This window comes from Diceros bicornis, chromosome X (assembly GCF_020826845.1).
Source record: "Diceros bicornis minor isolate mBicDic1 chromosome X, mDicBic1.mat.cur, whole genome shotgun sequence".
NCBI lineage: Eukaryota > Metazoa > Chordata > Mammalia > Perissodactyla > Rhinocerotidae > Diceros > Diceros bicornis.
Window position 1 is genome coordinate 73,090,480 of NC_080781.1, and position 20,924 is coordinate 73,111,403.

Sequence of the window (20,924 nt, forward strand, 5' to 3'; positions counted from 1 at the left end):
TGTTGTTGGGTGGGGCCAGTCTCTAGGGTGGCCTTCCTGCCCTGTCTGAGCTGGATTAAATCGGTGTTCTAGTGGGTAGGGCAGACCCTGGGCTAGTACTCCCCAGGGTGAACTCCAATGTTGTCTGTGTCAGCACACCCCACCAGGCCACAACAATGGCCGCCACCAATGTCCCAGTCCCTGGAGAGATCTCACCTCTCACTGCAATGCACTCAGAGTCTGTCAGGTGAGACTCTTTTCACCAAACCCCTCTGCACCTTTCTTTCTGGTAATTTTAGGTTGCTTTTTGAAACGGGTGAGTTTGCACATGGGCCCTTTAAGAGCCGATTTTAATTTCTTAGTGAACCCGCTTTTCTGGGGGCATTCCACAATGTTTTAGTAGCAGGCAAAGTGAGATATTATGCCACTCATTTCGATTGTGCTGGGTCCATAAAATTCTTACAGTGGGAGCCCTCCCCAGCTCATGGTCCTGCTCCTCCGGGGAGGGCTGCATACCTTTGGGCTGCTCCCGGGTGGTGGTGAAACGCTGCGCCTTGTGGAGGTGGTGTTTTTTCCCTCCAGAAGGGAGTTTCTGCCTCTTCCACCTCAATTAGGATTGTCGTTTGTTGCAGGAGATCCTCTTATCCAGTTTTCAGTTCTCTCTCTGGGGTAATTTTTCCATGAGTAGTTGTAAATCAGCTGTGTCTGTGGGAGGAGTTGATTTCAGAGTCTGCTTACGCTGCCATCTTGACTTCTCTCCTGAAAGTGCAGTTTCATAATTCTATGCTTTCTGCCTACCATTCCCTATTCATGGATTGCCCTTCCTCTTCTTGTCCACTAAGTTTTCCTTAAACTAGCTCACCAAGGCCATTTAACTAACTTTTCTATGAAGCAATAAGTAGTCAGTGAGAAGTGGAGTAGTTGATCTGATCTTAGCATTGCTAGACGTGGCATTTACATAGCTCCCCTGTCTATTGTCCATGTAGCCAGCTACTTATGTTCTTTAATTCTTAAAATGCTTACTGAGAGTTTGCCCTCAGGCATATTACATTATAATAGCTAAATCAGGTTCTTCATTGTTTCCTGAATAAGCCCTGTGTTTTCCTGCTTCAAGAGCCAGTTTAAGTATTATCTCCTCTCTCAGACTTTTCTTGGATTCCTTAGGCCTAAAGCCCCCTTATCCCCCCAGCTTCTGTGCTATCACAGTTTCTCTATTGTAATACTTTCACATTGCATTAAAATGACATATTTACCTTTCTCCTTATTAGGGCAGTAGATTCTTTAAGAGCAGAGGCCATTTTCTTCATCTTTTTATCACCCACAATACCTGGCATATAGAAGAGATCCATTAAATTACTGTGGAATGAATTAATAAATTGAATTGAATTACATGTTTCTACTTCACCAGCTGCATTATAAAATTCCCATTGAGGAAAAGTTGGTTGGATCTGTTTTCCTCTCTGTGTTTTTCTAATTTCTATCTCCCAAGCCAAGTACAAAAATTAGATTTGCTGATCCATAACTCAAGAAAGGCTTATGATAAATGACCACAGGTTAGAAAATGTCAATGTTGTGGAAACTCCAGAGCAGGGATTTTTAATGAGAAAGTTTGGACTATTCAGATCACAAATCTCTGCAAACATAGCTCTAAGTCAGAAGACCTAAGTTCAGGTTCTACTTCATCCACTTAATAACTGTGTAATCTTGGGCAAATCCATCTGAGCTTCAGATATTCAGAGTCTGAGACTAGGTAACCCCCAAATTTCCTTTTAGTTTAGATTTTATAGGTTTTATTTACTGACTCTGATGTGAAGGAAGAGATATCATCATCATCTCCTTAGCAACATACAAGTCCAGAACATCTTCAACACTATCACCTGCGGTTTTCACTATGTCATTCTTCTTTTAGGTTTGAATCCTAGGTCTGCCATTTATTATCCATATGATTTTGAACTAATTACATGAACTTTCTGAACCTCAGTTTTTCCATCTATAAAAAAGGGATAGTAATGGTAGGCATCTAGTAGGAATGTGGTGAGAATTAAATGAAAGTTCTTAGCACAGTATATGACACATGGTAATCACTCAAGAAGTATTAGCTATTATGATTGTGATTTATCATAATTATGGGCAAGTGAGGGGAGTGGAGAGGAAAAACACAGCAATAAGGACCTGAGAGAGTAGACAATTGGCAACAAGGCAGATAAGTTTGTCAACAGGCCAATGCTAGTTATGTAGCCCAGGGAAAAATACTTCAACACTTTGATCTTTAGCTTCCTTAATTTTAAAAATAGTCATAGTAAGACTACATATTTTATCAAAGGTGATAATTTATATACAACCCTTAGCAATGGACCTAGCACATAAGTACTCAATAAATAGTAATATTCTTCCTCTTCTCTTTCTTCCTTCTTTCTTTCCTGCTTTCCTACTTCCTCGAATCCATAGTGTCACTTTATTTTGTACTATAGAATTCAATCTAAGAACTCAAGCCTCTACTCCAAGGCAGGTCATCCAAAACTACCTCACTCTCCTCAGTAGCTATACCGTAGCCCTCTCCCTGCTCATCTCCAACAAACTATTGGTCATCCCAGTTAGTCATTTGTACCACTTCTGGCTTAGAATCTCTTTTAACACTGTCAATTAGCTACTCAAAAGCCATTTCCAACGCCCTTCTGCTTTGTTGCCTCTCATCACAGTGGCTAGAAATCCAAATATTTTCCCAGCCTCCATTGCATCTAGAAGAAGCCATGTGTCTCGGTTCTGCACAATGAAATATAAGAAATTTTCTTGGGAGTGGAATAAGGGATGATTGAGCATGGAAAATATTTTGATTTCCTCATAAAAGAGTCAATTCTGGCTCACCCTTACCCATTTTTCCTACCTTAATGTAGGCATAATATCTGGAGAGGCAACAGCTGTTTTGTGACTGTGAGGGGAAAGGCCTAAAATAATCACAGGAGTGTTGAATTACTTAACCACAACCAGTAAACTTCTATCTTTCCATTGCTTGTTATGTGACTGAAAAGTAAGCTGACAAAAATTAAGCCTATATTTGTTTAAACTTTTGTTATTCAGATATTCTGTTACTTGCAGCCAAACAAAATCTTAGTTAATATGGACACAGTGCCACATACATATAAAATTTTCCTTAAATTAGTTCACCAAGGCTGTCTTTCATCATTTAACCAACTTTTCCTTGAAGCAATTAATAAGCAGTAAGAGATATAGTACTCACTCTAATTTTAATGTTGCTATTTGTGGCATTTACATAGTTTCCTGATGTCCATGCAGCCAGTCATTTATGTTCTTTAATTCTTAAAATGCTCTTACTGAGTGTTCACCTTCAGGAATACTACGATTTCATAGCCTCATCAAGTTATTCACAGTTCCTTGAAAAAACCCTGTGCTTTCCTGCTTCTAGGACTTACCCTCATTTCGTTGTAATTTATATAGGAAGTGAAAGAACAAGAGTTAAAATAATTTTTCTTTGCATGATATTGTAACAGTTAGTTTCTCCCTCCCCAACCACCCCTCACACACACATACATCTTTTTGCCTTGCAAGGGTCTAAGATAAGCATCTCTGTTTTCCAAAGTTTGAATACCACTGGCAGGTATTATGAATTTATTTCTTTAGGTCTTGAAGGTCTTTGTATCTTATGAAATCCTTCCCCTTTTAAAATGAAAATATTCCTGGTAGAGGAGCCCTTATAATGACTGATATCACTTCGAATTCTGATATTCTGCCATTTTATAATTTAGGGGGCTAGCCTCTCTGCATCTGTGACTCACAATATCATCACAGTTTATCAAATTGATCATTGAAACAATGAATTCCTAACCTGACTTTTTATTAATATATACCAACAGGCAAATAATTCTTTTTCTGGTAGTATCTTTTACATATGAAAAGCTTTGGAGTAGTCTTCACTTACTAAAACAATATGAAATGTAATAATATTCAGAATATGTGATCACTCATTTTTAAAAAAAGAGGTAATAGATATTCTAAAAAAAAAATCACTTTAAAAAACTGCAGGTCTCCTCTTTTTCAATAGAAAGCAGCCCTTTCGTTTTCTGAACTAACCATTCTCATTAGTATGCATAAAACCTTTGTGGGCGTGTGCTATCTAATACCTGGTTTCTTTAGTGATTTTTGTGTCCTAAAGCAACATACTAAACTGAAAACCCATTTTCTGTCTGTGTGTCTGCCTACCTGCTTGTTTCTGTCTCTTTCTTTCTTTCAGCAGCTCTATAATTGCCTCTAACTATCAAACTATCCAGGTGGGCAGCTTAATCAATACCATGGATAACAACCTAATGAGAGTGATATAGATGTTTTATTACAATTTTAGGGTATTCTGGAGCCAAACTCAAGATCAAGAAAAAAATAAGTTATAAACAAAATTGCAGCCTATGGAACTTCAAAATTGCCTATTCCATGGTTCATTACTCAAAGCTACACAAATGCAAAATTTCATTCAAATCAGATCAAATTCACTGTGTAATTTCAAGACCATGTAGCAAAATGAACAGGAGCAAACCGTTTGCATTCATTTTAACTACCTCTTATGTGAACTTAGCTCATTTGTATTTTGGTATAGTAGTTAGAGAGAGAGAATCAGGAAATTTTCCCCAAAATAAGACTTATTTTTATCATCAAGCTGTTGGTAACTTTAAAGGTAAATACAGGTTTCCTCACTTTATAAAGTAACTGCATAGCAGCGCAGTTATGTAGGGACACTAAGTGTGCGCTGCAAACTGAATTCCAAGATTTATTTCCCTCCTTAAATATAGAAACATATATGGCTGTATAAAATAGCTTTATAGAATTTTCTGCATGAAAAGCCTATCCGACATGACACTGATTTAGGATGAAGAACCTTACAGGAAATCCCACCTACTCTCAGCAAATAGACCTACAGACACTCAGACATGTTTGAATCCCCAGATATACACTGACAAGTTTTGAGTTTAAAGTCCCCGATATATTGGTTTATAACATTGTATAAATTTCAGATGTACATGTTATAAACCAATGTTACTGCAATAAACAAAAAATTAAAAAAATAAAGCACTTATGATGGAAAAATAATAATAAAGTCCCCAATATAAAATCTTTCACTTGCTCCCAATTGCCCTTCCCGTAAGGTTCAAAAGCATTAATGTGGCTTTATTCTCACTGCATCTAGTTCCACTCTGGATGGTATCTGATCATTTTCAAGGTTTAGCTTGCATCATCTTCTGCTTGAAAGTATCCTTGATTCTCAAGTTTAAATTAAATACTCCTTCCCTATGCCCCATAACACCTTCTAAATCCCTGGATCTTAGCACTTATTGCCTTGGCCATTATTATTTTTTTTTTTCACATTTACCTCAATAGGATCTAGTCAATGACAGAAACCATGTTTTTGTCATTTCTGTATTCTGAACACCAGGTAGGCATTCAGTGTAACTGTGTGCAATTAAACTAAATTTATTTTCTTTTTTTAAAGAAAAAACAAGTGAGTGCCTCGGTTTATATAGACAAACAATCTTAATAATTGTGAACTAAATACCAATTTAGGGCCCTTTATTGTCATTAGGTAGAAAAGAGCATATAATCAAAAAGTTTAATTTCTATTTCTAAATGGACAATTCCTTTACAACATATCAAGGCTCAAATTATGATAAGAACTTTGTGCTGACAAGTCATAGAACTTGTTAGCCCATAAGACATATTAAGAGAATTTTGGAGAATGTGATAAGGAAATTAAGTCTTCTTAGCCCATTCAAGTGTGGGTTAAAATATCAGCAACCTCCTTTGGAACTATGGCAATGTCTCATCTCATCAAACAAGCTCTAATGAAGAATAATGTTTATTCCAAATCAAATAATTATTCTCATTATTTTTTAGCACTTTGCACAAAATGTGATTGCTTTTCTTCCAATTCCCACTCCTTAAGTCTGGACTTCCCAATGCGGCACCCATAGCAACATCAGTTGGCAGCCCAACCTGTTCTGCTTCTACATAATTCATCATGAATACTCTAGCCAACCACTCATGGTACACAAGGAACTTTTAACCAGGAGCAGCCAGCAACAAAATTTACAGCAAAAAAAGTTTTCTCAAGTTAGCAAATATCTACTACATCTATTAGGAAAAAGGAGAAGTTTGTATTTGGTGTCCTTCCAGTTTGCCTTCCATGAACCCTTGGCTCTCTTCAGGTCCTCACCCCCTCTCTCAGGTGTCTAACCATTGATTATTTCCATTCTACATTAGACTGTGAAGACTTAGGCTACGAGCCTTTCTAGAGGTATCTGCATTTTCATAGTAGACTATTTGATCTTGCCTGTATATAATATTCATTTACAAAGTCCAACCTTTTATTCCCTCATAAGGTAAATCATTTCTAATTTTTCTTTCCCAATATCAGTGTCTCCTCATCTCATATCTAGATTAGAATCATGGAGTCTTCTAATGAGAAGATAAATTAGCAGTCATTTAATGCAAATTCTTTTCAATATAGTAATATCCAATACAGAATAGTTTTGCCATCAATAATTTTAATACTTAATTTTTTGCATAGTTTCCCTCTAATATGATCAATCCATTTCGCTCCACTGGCCATGAGCATTCTTCTACTCATGCCCTTCACAAAATCATAAAATGTTAAAATTTTAAAGGGACTCTTGAGGTCAACAAATTCAATCCACTTCAACATGCATCATTCTCTCCTCAATATCTCTGGGAAGATATCCAGATTCTGGTCATAATAAGATCATAAAAGGAAGCACAATCCACCAGTTTGCAGGTCAAGGGAAATTCATAGTTCTCTTCTTTTGTGCAATGTTTTTCTTGTTCTTCTTTTGACATTCATTTTTATAAACTTTTTCATTAAATTCATCTTCTTTTGTACTGAGGTATAACTGCACATAGAAAAGTGCACAAATCATAAATACGAAACTCAATAAATTTTTACATATGTATAAACCCACTCTTTTATATATCTTTTGGTGGACACCAAGCACTTATTTCTCTACATTCCCAGTTGTAATTGCTGTATCATAACGTAGATGTATGTATAATTCATTAGAAACTGGCGAATAGCTTTCTTAAGTAATTATATCAATTTATGATCCCATCAGCCAGAGTTCCCCTTGCTCTACATTCTCAACAACACTTGGGAGTATCATGTGAAAATAAATACAAAAAAACTCATTTAGGGGCCAGCCTAGTGGCATAGTGGTTAAGTTTGCATGCTCCACTTCAGTGGCCTGGGGTTCATAGGTTCAGATCCTGGGTATAGACCTACATGCCACTCATCAAGCCATGTTGTGGCGGTGTCCCACATACAAAATAGAGGAAGATTGGCATAGATGTTAGCTCAGGGACAATCTTCCTCAAGCAAAAAGAGGAAGATTGGCAACAGAAGTTAGCTCAAGGACAATCTTCTTCAACAAAAAAAAAAAAAAAGAAAAGAAAACCTCATTTAAAATGGAGTAGGAAGCCTGAAGGAAAGCTCTCATGGATGTACTACTTGTTGCAGCCTGTATAAGCAGCAGGAATAAGAAAGATGAGAATTATTTTGACAAGGTATGACATTAATCACAAGGGAATTTCATTTCCTGCTTTTAAGAAAAAGAAGAAAGCTCCCTCTCTGCCCCAACAACAATACATGAACCATTACTTTCAGCCAATGAGAAAAAACAGAACCTTGAACTCTTGTTCTTCTCCAATGAACTTTTGTTTAAAACAAACCCTCCACAATTTTCTCCTAAAACTTAATAAAAGCTAACCTTCCCTTTGTCTCTTTGGACTTGCCTGTAGCTTGCTACAGTTTGCATTTCCTGAATTGCAATTCTTCCGCTATTCCTGAATAAACTCATCTTTTTGAACTTGCCTTGGTTTACCTCTTTATTTAGGTCAACAATCAGTATGCTTCATTTTAGCCTTTCTGCTGTGGTCTTATTGGGGTTTTCAATATCTATTTCCCTGATAAAAATGCTGAGCATATTTTCATATGCATATTGATTGTTGAGAAAACCTCTTTTGTAAAGAATATTTTGTCCATTTTTTAAATTGGCTTGCCAGTGTCATTAGTACAAATATATATATATTTTCTAGATTGACTCTTTTACTGTATGTTTCTATTACAAATATATTTTCCAAAACTGTAGCTTTTTTCATTCTTTTAATATTATTATTCTTACTTTTGATAAAGTTCTAATTATAAAATGATCGATCTTTTATGATCATTGATTTTTCCATCCTCTTAAGTAATCTTTGCTTACTCCAAGATTATAGAGATATTCTCTTATTTTTTTTTCAAGAAATCTTATTAATTTACCTTTCACATTTAGGTACATGGCCCACCTCAAATTTATTTTTTTGCATGGTGTGACGTAGGTGTCAAAGTTTATTTTTTTATAAGGAGATTTTTCCAGAACCATTTATTGAAAAAATCATCCTGTCCCCCACTGAATAGTAGTGGAGCCTTTGTCATAAATTGGGTGAATATATACGTGTGAGTTTAATTCTGTGTTCTGTATTGCTCCATTGATTTATTTTTCCTATCATTGCACCCTTTTCCCACTGAGTGATTTAGTAGTGTATTTTCTTGAACTTTCTTCTTCACCTTGATTGTCTTCACCTTGTCTTTACTACTATAGGACGTTTTCATTTTCATATAAATTATAGACTCAGCTTGTCAATTACCACAAAAAGCTAAACTTGTTGTGATCTTGATTGAATTGAATCACTAGATCACCTTTGGGAGAATAAACATTTTAACAGTATTGCGTCTTCTAATGCGTGAACATGGACTAGCTCTCCATTTACATAGAATTCTTTAATTTCTTTCTGTGTAGAAATCATGCTCTTCTTTTGCTGAATTTATTCTTAGTTACTTGATGTTTTTGATGCTATTGTAATAAGTATTTGATGCTATTATAAATAATACTTTTTTAATATTTTAAGTTAAATACATTAAATATATTAAAAATTATTTTAAATATTTTCTAATTGATTGCTGCTGGTATACAGAAATATAATTGATTAAAGTATATGGATCTTATATCCAATTACTTTGTTAAATTCACTTATTTATTCTAATAATCTGTTTGCATAGTATTTGAGTTTTCTGTGACACAATCAGGTCATCTACAAATAAACAGTTTTACTTTCTTTTTTCTGATCTTTATCACTTTTACTTCTCTTTCTTGCCTTATTGCAATGGCTAGAACCGCCAATAAAATGTTAAAAATAATTGTTCTAGTGGACAACATTTTCTTGTTCCCAACCTTAGTAATCATGTTATCCATAGTTTTCTTGTATATACTCATTATTCAATTAAGGATATTCTTTTCTATTCCTGGTTTTGCTGACAAATTTTATAATGATTGACCCACGAATTTTATCAAATTCTTTTTCTGCATTTATTGAGATGACATGATTTTTTTATTTTATTCTGTAAATATGATGAATTACATTAATCAATTTTTAAATGTTAAAACAACTGTAGTACCTTTTTTGATGTGTCAAATTGCCTAGGCTATAGCCCTAAGTTATTAAGTTAACACTAATCTAGGTGTTTCTGTGAAGGGATTTTGCAAGGTAATTCAAGACCCTAATCAATTGACATTAAATAAGGGAAATTTTCCTAGATAATCTGTGTGGGCCTGACTTAATCAGTTAAGGCCTTAAACGTATGCTGATACTGGGGGTGGAAGGGTGGGTAGGAGAGGGAGGATGAGGGAAGGGGAGGAGGAAAAAATATTCTGCCTGTAGGAGACAGCTGTGGCTCTTACATGTGGGGTTCCACCCTGCTTGTGATCTTCCCTTCCTGATTGCCTATCCCATAGGTTTCAGACTTGCTTAGCCAACTCCCACAATTGTGTTAGTTAATTCCTTCTAATGAATCTCTTCCAATATATATTATATATCTTACTGGTTTTGCTTCTCTGGTCAAAGTCTGACTGATCAACCAACCCTGCATCCCTGGATTCAATCCCACATGGTTATGATATATTATCGTTTTACATATTGTTGAATTTTATTTGCTTACACTTCAATTAGAATTTTTATATTGATGTCTATGAATAGATAGTACCCTGTAGTTTTTCATTTTTCGTATTTTTTTTATTGTAGTAACGTTGGTTTATAACATTGTATAAATTTCAGGTGTACATCATTATACTTCTAATTCTGCATAGATTACATCATGTTAACCACCCAAATACTAATTACAATCCATCACCACACACATGTGCCTAATCATCCCTTTCACCCTCCTCCCTTCCCCCTTCCCCTCTGGTAACCACCAATCCAATCTCTGTCTCTATGTGTTTGTTCGTTGTTGTTTTTATATTCTACTTAAAAGTGAGATCATACAGTATTTGACCTTCACCCATGAATGTCCATCCATGTTGTCACAAATGGCTGAACTTCATCATTTCTTATGGCTGAGTAATTCTTATAATGCCCATGTCAGGATTTGGTACCAGGTCATACTTGGCTCATAAAACTAGTTGGGAAGAATTCTCGTTTTTGGCATTTACTAGAAGAATGTGTATAATATTATTAATTCTTGTTTAAATGTTTACAGGAATTCACCATGGAAGCCATCTGGGACTGAAGTTTTCTATGTGGGGAGATTTTTGTTTACAGATTCCATTTTTAAATAAAAATAGGTTTTTCGGTTTTTCTATCTTTTTCTTTGGCAAATTGTACTTTTCAAGGGATTTGTCTATTTCATCTATATTTTCAACCATATCAGCATAAAGTTTTTCATATTAAATTTTATTATCCTTTTAATGCCTGTAGAATATCTAGTAATGTTCCCTTTTTTCTTTTTCTTTTTTGTGAGGAAGATTAGCTCTGAACTACATCTGTTGTTAATCCTCCTCTTTTTTTTTCTTTTTCGTTTTTTTTTTTGCTGAGGAAGATTGGCCCAGGGCTAACATCAGTGCCCATCTTCCTCTACTTTATATGGGATGCTGCCACAGCGTGGCTTGACAAGTGGTGTGTTGGTCTGCACCTTGGATCCAAACCCAGTCTGCCGCAGTGGAGCACGCAAACTTAACTGCTACGTCACCAGGCCAGCCCCTGTTCCCCATTTTCTTGATGTTAGTTTTTTGTTTTCTCTATTTTTTTTCCTAATCAGTCTTGTCAGTGGTTTATCAATTTATTCATTTTCCAAGACAACTTTTTGTTTTGTTGATTTATTATGTTTCTTTTCTACTATACTTATTTCTGCTATTTTTATTGCCTACCTTCTTCTTTGAGTCTAATTTGTTCTGCATTTTTAGTTTCCTGAGTCAGGAGTTTATATCAATGATTTTCAATGATGCCTCTTTTCAAATTATGCATTTAATTCCATAAATTTCCTCTGAATTCTGTTTAACTACATTCCACAAGTTTTGATATGTCATACTTTTATTTTTATTTAGCTAAAATTATTTTCTAATTTTAAATTGTCATGAATTATGTATAAATATTTTTATTATTTTCCAAATATTTCAGTATTTTCATTTTTTTTTCTAGTATTGGGTTCTATGTTAATTCCACAGTGTTCATAGAACATTTATGATATGACTGCAATCCTTTGAAATTTGTGAAGACTATCTTTATGGCAAGTAAAAACCCATGTTCGTTTGAAAATAATTTTTATCCTCCTGTTATTAGATGCAGTGTTATATATATGTCAATTAGTTCAGGTCGATATTTAATAATGTTGCTGAAATCCTCTATATCCTTATAGATTTTTATCTGTTCCCTTTATCAGTTATTGAGAAAAGTGTGCTAAAATTTCCAAACATGATTGTGGATCTTCCATCTCTCTTTTAAGTTCTCTTAACTTTTGCTTTATATATTTTGAAGCTCAGTTATTAGGTGGATGCTAATTTAAGATTATTATATATTCTTCTTGAGTTCAAAATTTTATCATTATGAAATTCCTCTCTATATAACTCATAATACTTCTTACTTTTAATTTTAATTTGTCTGATATAACTATACATACATATATCAGATTTCTTTTGGTTAATTTTGACATGATAAATAATTTTCCATACTTTTACTTTCCAATTTTTGGTGTCTTCATATTTAAAGTGTGCCACTTATAAACATCATATATTTGTGTTTTGTCTTTTTCGTCTATTCTCACAATCTTTGTCTTTGAATTGAATTATTTAGTCCATTTATAGCTAATGTAGATACAGATATAATTGTGTTTAAGTTTAAACACTTGCTGTTTTTCTGTTTGTCCCATCTATTCTATGTTTTTTATATACTTTATTTTCTACCTTCTTTTATATTAATCAACTGTTTTTATTGTGCCATTTTATCTTATTCCTTAGCTTTACATAACTTTTAATATCATTTAAGGAGATTTCCTGGAAACTTTTTTAAATATATCCTAGATCAATTACGGTCTAACTTAAATTAGTACTTTTAACACATCCAGAACAATGCAAGAAACTTGCACCTGTTCACTTCATTAACCCATTTCTAGTTTTTGTTTGTTTGTTTTGTTGTTGTCATATAGGTTATTTGTACATATTTTATAAACTTGACATTGAGATTATTTTTTTAAATATTTAACAGTCTTTTATATATAGCCATCAATTTATTCATTCTGGTGGCATTCATGTCTTCCTGAAGGCCTTTGCTTCCACCTGGGATCATTATACTTCACCCAAATAGTTTTAATTATACTTCTTATAGTGAGGTTCAACCTTTGTTTTTCTGAAAATATCTTTATTTCATTTATTTTCACTTATAATAGAATGCAATGTCATTTTTCTTTCAGCACTTTAAAAAAGTCATTCCATTCTTTTCTAGCTTAACAGTTTCTGTTGAGAAGTCAGCAATTGTTCTTATTTATTTTGTTCCCTTAAGCATAATGTCTCTTTTCTCTTGGTGCTTTTAAGATTATTTCCTTTTTCTTTGCCTTGGGAAACTTCACTAAGTTTCTTTAATCTATGAATTGATGTCTTGAACAAGTTTTGGATAATTCTCAGCCATTGTTAAATATGTCTTCTGACACCTTCTCTTTCTCTTTTTCTTGTAGTACCTCAATTATACATAAGTTAACATATCTTAGACCTGTTGACCATATCTCATACCTCTCTATGCACTTTTCTATTGTTTCTATTCTTTTTTCTTCCTGTGCTTCAATTCATATATTTTCTATTGACTTGCCTTCAACTTGATGAATTTTGTCTTCTGCTGAGTCCACTCTGCTGTTAAACCCAGCCTAATTGATATTTAATGTTATATGTAGCATTTTTCAGTTACAGAATATTTATTATATTCACTTTTATAGATTTTGATTATCTAAGTAGTTCATAATTTCATACATTTTTTTCATCTTTTCCTTTATTCTCTTTAATATATTAAGCATAGTTATTTTGAAGTCTTTTCATGTTAACTTCAGTATCTGGATCATCTTTGGACCTGACTAATTTTGAAAATCTAGTAATTTTTTATTATATACTAAACATTGGGTAGATATGTGAATTATGTCATTTTCCTCTAAAAAGATTTAAGTTTTGATCTGTGAGGCAGTTAACTACCAACGCATTATCTCCTTCATGTTGATATTTGGCGTTGGCTTCTTTAAGGTGAATCTCTTTCAGTTTTGCCTTTATTCCTAGGGCATGGCATTTCTGGGGTATAACTTGAATTCCTAGAATGTTCATAAAAATCTTTCCACTCTGGCTTAGCTTATACTTCAATGTCTCAAAGCACTGGCAACCTTTGGATTTTCCATTCAGTGCTCAACTTCTCAACAGTTGTTCTCTACAGGTCTCCTGAAATCTCAATCAATGCCTGCACATGTGCAGATTAGGAGACAGGAAATGAACAAAGGGGATTTTTTTTTTGATGTTTTAATGGTTTCTAACATTGTGAAATTTTGGGTTGTACATTTTTGTTTGTCCATCACCATATATATGACTCCCTCCACCCCTTGTGCCCACCCCCCACCCCCACTGCCCTGGTAACCACAGTCCAGTTTTCTCTGTCCATGTGTTGGTTTATATTCCACATATGAGTGAGATCATACAGTGTTTGTCTTTCTCTTTCTGGCTTATTTCACTTAACATAATACGCTCCAGGCCCATCCATGTTGTTGCAAATGGGACGATTTTGTCTTTTTTTTATGGCTGAGTAGTATTCCATTGTATATATATATACCACATTTTCTTAATCCAGTCATCAGTCGAGGGACACTTAGGTTGCTTCCACTTCTTGGCTATGGTGAATAATGCTGCAATGAACACAGGGGTGCATAAGCCTCTTTGGATTGTTGATTTCAGGTTCATTGGATAGATTCCCAGTAGTGGGATGGCTGGATCATAGGGCATCTCTATTTTTAATTCTTTGAGGAATCTCCATACCGTTTATCATAGAGGCTGCACCAATTTGCATTCCCACCAGCTGTGTATGAGGGTTCCTGTTTCTCCACATCCTCTCCAACATTTGTTGTTTTTTGTCTTGGTGATTATAGCCATTCTAACAGGCGTGAGGTGGTATCTTAGTGTTGTTTTGATTTGCATTTCCCTGATGATTAGTGATGTTGAGCATCTTTTCATATGCCTATTGGCCATCTGTATATCTTCCTTGGAGAAGTGTCTGTTCATTTCCTCTGCCCATTTTTTGATCGGGTTGTTTGTTTTTTTGTTGTTCAATTGTGTGAGTTCTTTATATATTATGGAGATCAACCCCTTGTCAGATGTATGTTTTGCAAATATTCTCTCCCAGCTGGTTGGTTGTCTGTTCATCTTGATTCTGGTTTCATTTGTCTTATAAAAGCTCTTAAATCTGATAAAGTCCCACTTGTTTATTTTTTCTTTAGTTTCCCTAGTCTGGGTAGGCATGTCATCTGAAAAGATTCCTTTATGACCAATGTCAAATAGTGTGTTGCCTATATTTTCTTCTATGAGTTTTATAGTTTCAGGTCTCACCTTCAGGTCTTTGATCCATTTTGAGTTAATTTTTGTGAATGGCGATAGCACATGGTCCACTTTAATTCTTTTGCATGTGGCTGTCCAGTTTTCCCAACACCATTTATTGAAGAGACTTTCCTTTCTCCATTGCACGTCCTTAGCACCTTTGTCGAAAATTAGCTGTCCGTATATGTGTGGTTTTATTTCTGGGCTTTCAATTCTGTTCCATTGATCTGTGTGTCTGTTTTTGTACCAGTACCATGCTGTTTTGATTACTATTGCTTTGTAGTATGTTTTGAAGTCAAGGATTGTGATGCCTCCTGCTTAGTTCTTTTTCTTTAGGATTTCTTTAGCTATTCGGGGTCTTTTGTTGCCCCATATAAATTTTAGTATTCTTTTTTCTATTTCTGTGAAGAATGTCATTGGGATTCTGATTGGGATTGCATTGAATCTGTAGATTGCTTTAGGTAATATAGACATTTTAACTATGTTTATTCTTCCAATCCACGTGCATGGGATATCTTTCCATTTCTTTATGTCATCGTGGATTTCCCTCAATAATGTCTTGTAGTTCTCATTGTATAGGTCCTTCACCTCCTTGGTAAGATTTATTCCTAGGTATTTTATTCTTTTTGATGCAATTGTAAATGGTATTATCTTTTTGAGCTCTCTTTCTGTTAGTTCATTATTAGCATATAGAAATGCAACTGATTTTTGTAGATTGATTTTGTACCCTGCAACTTTGCTGTAGTTGTTGATTGTTTCTAACAGTTTTCCAACAGATTCTTTAGGGTTTTCTATATATACAATCATGTCATCTGCAAATAGTGAGAGTTTCACTTCTTCGTTACCTATTTGGATTCCTTTTATTCCTTTTTCTTGCCTAATTGCTCTGGCCAAAACCTCCAGTACTATGTTGAACAGGAGTGGTGAGAGTGGGCAGCCCTGCCTCGTTCCTGTTCTCAGAGGAATGGCTTTCAGTCTTTCCCCGTTGAGTATGATGTTAGCTGTGGGTTTGTCATATATGGCCTTTATTATGTTGAAGTACTTTCCTTCTATTCCCATTTTATTGAGAGTTTTTATCATAAATGGATGTTGTATCTTGTCAAATGCCTTCTCTGCGTCTATTGAGACGATCATGTGGTTTTTATTCTTTGCTTTGTTGATGTGATGTATCACGTTGATTGATTTGAGGATGTTGAACCATCCCTGCGTCTCTGGTATAAATCCCACTTGATCATGGTGTATGATCTTTTTAATATATTGTTGTATTCGGTTTGCCAACATTTTGTTGAGGATTTTTGCATCAATGTTCATCAGCGATATTGGCCTGTAATTTTCTTTCTTTGTATTGTCTTTGTCTGGCTTTGGTATCAGGGTGATGTTGGCCTCATAGAATGATTCAGGAAGTGTTCCATCTTCCTCTATTTTTTGGAATAGTTTGAGGAGGATGGGTATTAAATCTTCTTTGAATGTTTGGTAAAATTCACTGGAGAAGCCATCTTGTCCTGGACTTTTATTTTTTGGGAGGTTTTTGATTACTATTTCAATCTCTTTACTTGTGATTGGTCTATTCAGATTCTCCATTTCTTCTTGGTTCAATTTTGGGAGGTTGTATAAGTCTAAGAATTTATCCATTTCTTCTAGATTGTCCAATTTGTTGGCATATAATTTCTCATAGTATTCTCTTATAATCCTCTGTATTCCCATGGTATCCGTTGTAATTTCTCCTCTTTCATTTCTAATTTTATTTACTTGAGCCTTTTCTCTTTTTTTCTTAGTAAGCCTGGCTAAGTGTTTGTCAATTTTGTTTATCTGCTCGAAGAACCAACTCTTTGTTTCATTAATCCTTTCTACTGTTTTTTTGGTCTCAATTTCATTTATTTCTGCTCTGATTTTTATTATTTCTCTCCTTCTGCTGGCTTTGGGCTTTGTTTGTTCTTCTTTTTCTAGTCCTGTTAGGTGTAATTTAAGGTTGCCTATTAGGGCTTTTTCTTGTTTGTTAAGGTGGCCTTGTATCGCTATGAGTTTCCCTCTCAGGACCGCTTTTGCTGCATCCCATATGGTTTGATATGGCATGTTATCATTTTCATTTGTTTCCAGATAGTTTTTGATTTCTCCTTTAATTTCATCAATGATCCATTGGTTGTTCAGTAGCATGTTGTTTAATCTCCACATTTTTGTCACTTTCCCAGTTATTTTTCCTGGTTCATTTCCAGTTTCATAGCCTCATGATGTGAAAAGATGCTTGTTATGATTTCAATCTTCTTAAATTTATTGAGGCTTGCTTTGTTTCCCAACATATGGTCTATCCTAGAGAATGTTCCATGGGCGCTTGAGAAGAATGTGTACTCAGCTGTTTTTGGGTGGAGTGCTCCGTATATTTCTACTAGGTCCATCTCGTCCAGTTTTTCATTTAAGTCTAATATTTCTTTATTAACTTTTTGTCTGGATGATCTATCCATTGCTGTAAGTGGGGTGTTAAGATCCCCTACTATTATTGTGTTGTTGTTGATTTCTCCTTTTAGGTTTGTTAATAGTTGTTTTATGTACATTGGTGCTCCTATGTTGGGTGCATATATATTTATAAGTGATATGTCTTCTTGATGGAGTGTCCCTTTTATCATTATATATTTCCCTTCTTTGTCTTTCTTAACCTGTTTTATCTTGAAGTCTACTTTGTCTGATATGAGTATGGCAACACCTGCTTTCTTTTGTTTGCCATTAGCTTGGAGTATTGTCTTCCATCCTTTCACTCTGAGCCTGTGCTTGTCTTTAGTGCTAAGATATGTTTCCTGAAGGCAGCATATTGTTGGGTCTTGCTTTTTAATCCCTCCTGCCACTCTGTATCTTTTGATTGGAGAGTTCAATCCATTTACATTTAGGGTAATTATTGAAATATGAGGGCTGAATTTTGCTGTTTTGTCACTTATTTCCTGGTTCTTTTGCATTTCCTTTGTTTCTTGTCCCATTTGTTTTGGACTGCCAATTCCGTTTGGTTGTTCTGTCTTATGATTCTTCTAGTTTTCTCTTTGTTTATCATATGTGGTTTTGCTTTGATTATTTGTTTAGTGGTTACCTTGAGGTTTGGGCAAAAAATCTTGTGTATGAGATACTCCATTATCTGATAGCCTCCTATTTCCTTATACTAAGTCAATTCAGTCACTTTCTTCTTCCCCATCTAAGTTGCTCTTGTTATACCTTATTCTATCTTGTGTTGTGGCTGTGTGTTTACAGTGATGAGGTTAAATTTATTTTTGGTGAATTTCTTCCTTTGATCTTTGAGTTTAGTATTTAAGTGGTTGCTAACCTATTCCGGTAAAGATCTACTATTTCTCTGATTTTGTCTACCTACTTTTCTCCTTCCTCCAAGCTTTGTGTTCCCTTTCTCTTCTTTTTTTCAGGCCTGAGGGCCTTCTTGAGTATTTCTTGTAATGGAGGTCTCGTGGCCATGAACTCCCTTAGCTTTTGTTTATCTGGGAGAGTTACTATTTCTCCATCATATTTGAAGGATATTTTTGCTGGATAGAGTATTCTTGGCTGAAAGTTTTTGTCTTTTAGTATTTTGAATATATCATTCCAGTCTCTTCTAGCCTGAAAAGTTTCTGTTGAGAAATCCGCTGAGAGCCTGATGGGAGTTCCTTTGTACGTTATTTTTTGTTTTTGTCTAGCTGCCCTTAATATTGCTTCTTTGTCGTTGACCCTGGCTAGCCTTACCACTAGGTGTCGTGGTGAAGGCCTTTGTCTGTTAATATATATAGGTGTCCTGTTGGCTTCGCTTACTGGTATTTCCTGCTCCTTCCCCAGATTTGGGAAATTTTCAGCTATTATTGTCTTGAATAGGCTCTTTGTTCCTCTTTCCCTCTCCTCTCCCTCAGGAATACCTATAATTCTTATGTTACATTTTCTAATAGAGTCAGATATTTCTCGGAGTCTTTCTTCATTTCTTTTTAGTCTTAGTTCTCTCTCTTCTTCCATCTGGAGTATATCTGTATTCCTATCCTCTAAAGTACTAATTCTTTCCTCCATATTGTCAGCTCTGTTCTTTAAAGATTCCAGATTCTCCTTTATCTCCTCCATTGTGTTCTTCATCTCCATCAGCCCTGATAGGTTTTTCTTTATGATTTCAATCTCTTTTGTGAAGAAACTCCTAATCTCATTTAATTGTTTGTCTGTGTTGTCTCGTATTTCGTTGAGTGTTTTTATGATAGCTATTTTGAAATCTCTGTCATTTAGTTTATGGATTTCTGTGTCTTCGGGGTTGATTTCTGGGTGCTTGTCATTTTGTTTCTGGTCTGGTGATTTCATATATTTTTGCATTGTGGTTCCTGTGTTGGTTTTGATTTTCCTCATCCTGGAAGTCTCTGGTTGCAATTTCCGCCTGCCGCCACTGTCTGGTGGTAAAGGGCAGTGTAGTCTAAGCCCCGTGTGCGCTGCCCCAGTTTTTCTGCTGCGATCCGCAGTTTTTTTTTTCCCCACTGCGATCCACGGGTCCAGTCCAGTTTATTCAGGTCTGCCTTGGATCGCTAGGTCTGGTCGAGCTGCAGACTCCGGGTTGCACGTAGGGGGGAGCTCTCTCTTTTGCCCTCTGGGTCCCTGACATGGGAGGCTTCTCATTTGCCCCTCTTTATCCGCTCTCTGGGGTGCTCAGATGTTGATGGTAGCCCTGTGGCTCCTCTGAGTCCTCTGTGTGGGAGTTTCCCACTGGCTGAGAGAGCCCGAAGAGCTACAGTTTTCCCGCTGAGGGCCACCCCTCCCCCCTCTCTGGGAGCCGCGCGGACCGGGATCGCTGATCTGATGGGGAGGGAGTGGAGTTCTCCTTACTTCTCCCCACTTCCTCCAGGGGCCCAGCACGTTCCGCTCTCAGATGTGCGGCAGTGTGGATCCCTCCGCTCTAGCTTTTCACTGTCTGGGATTCCGTTGTTGGTCTGTGGCTGTTGCTTTTGTTGTATCTTGTGGGGGAAGAATTCATGGGAAAGCTCACTCCGCCATGATGCTGACGTCACTCCTACACACAGAGATGTACACATTACAGATACTTTAACAAACCCAAACTCTGATCTCTACATTTCCACCCATCAAGACTGTCATTCTCTGTCTTGGATCTATTCCTCTGCATTGTGGTTAGTAAAATTTCCTCAGGGAAAATGTTTGGGTTAATGTAAAGCTCACTAGCCCTGTATTGGTTGTTGTCTGTTACCTGCAAACAGGTGTTTCATATATTTGTCCAGGTTTTATAGTTATTGATGGTGAGAGGATATGTCTAATGACAGCTATTCCATCATGGGCAATACAAGAAGCTCCTCTTAATTTCCATTGAATTGATGTGTATTATTTTTCCGGATTATTTAGAAGGAAACTTAGATCATTGATGTTCATCCTTATTTTCTAACATATGCATTTAAATCTATATCTTTTCTTTAAACATTGCTTTAGCGGCAGCCCACAAGATTTTTATAATTCCATTTTTCTTATTTTTGTGTTACTATTTATACCTTTCTGTTGTGTGTGTTTCTTTTAGTGATTTAGGGTTTAACTTATCAAGGTATACTTACAACAAATTACATACCACTTTACTTATAGTATGAGAATCTAACAATAGTATATTTCCATTTTTCCCCTCATGATCTTTATGCTACTCTTTTCATACATTTTACTTTTATATATTTTATAAAATCCACACTTCATTATTATTTTTGTTTAGAAACTCAATTATCTAAAGGACTGTCATCCAAAATATACAAATAACTCTTAAAATATATAGAAAATAAGCACATGAAAGTTGCTCAACATAATACATCATTAAAGAATTGCAAATTAAAACAATGAAATACCATGACACATCTATTAGAATGGCCAAAGTCTAAAACCCTAACAACAACAGGAACACTCCTTCATTGCTCGTGGGAATGCAAAATTGTACAGTTGCTTTGGAAGACAGTTTGATAGTTTCTTATAAAAGCAAACATACTCAGCATACAATCCAGCAATCACACTCTTTGATATATACTT

The 20,924-nt window shown here is 35.4% G+C and overlaps 1 long non-coding RNA gene across 1 annotated transcript in view; it reads right to left on the reverse strand.

Moving 5' to 3' along the window:
• Nucleotides 1-20,924, reverse strand: part of LOC131401183 (uncharacterized) — a 163,836-nt gene that overhangs the window by 99,797 nt on the left and 43,115 nt on the right. Inside the window, exons 2-3 of the long non-coding RNA XR_009217582.1 lie at nt 1,233-1,306; nt 496-684 (exon numbers count right to left, since the gene is read on the reverse strand). This is a non-coding gene — a long non-coding RNA (uncharacterized LOC131401183). The remainder of the gene's footprint in view (nt 1-495; nt 685-1,232; nt 1,307-20,924) is intronic.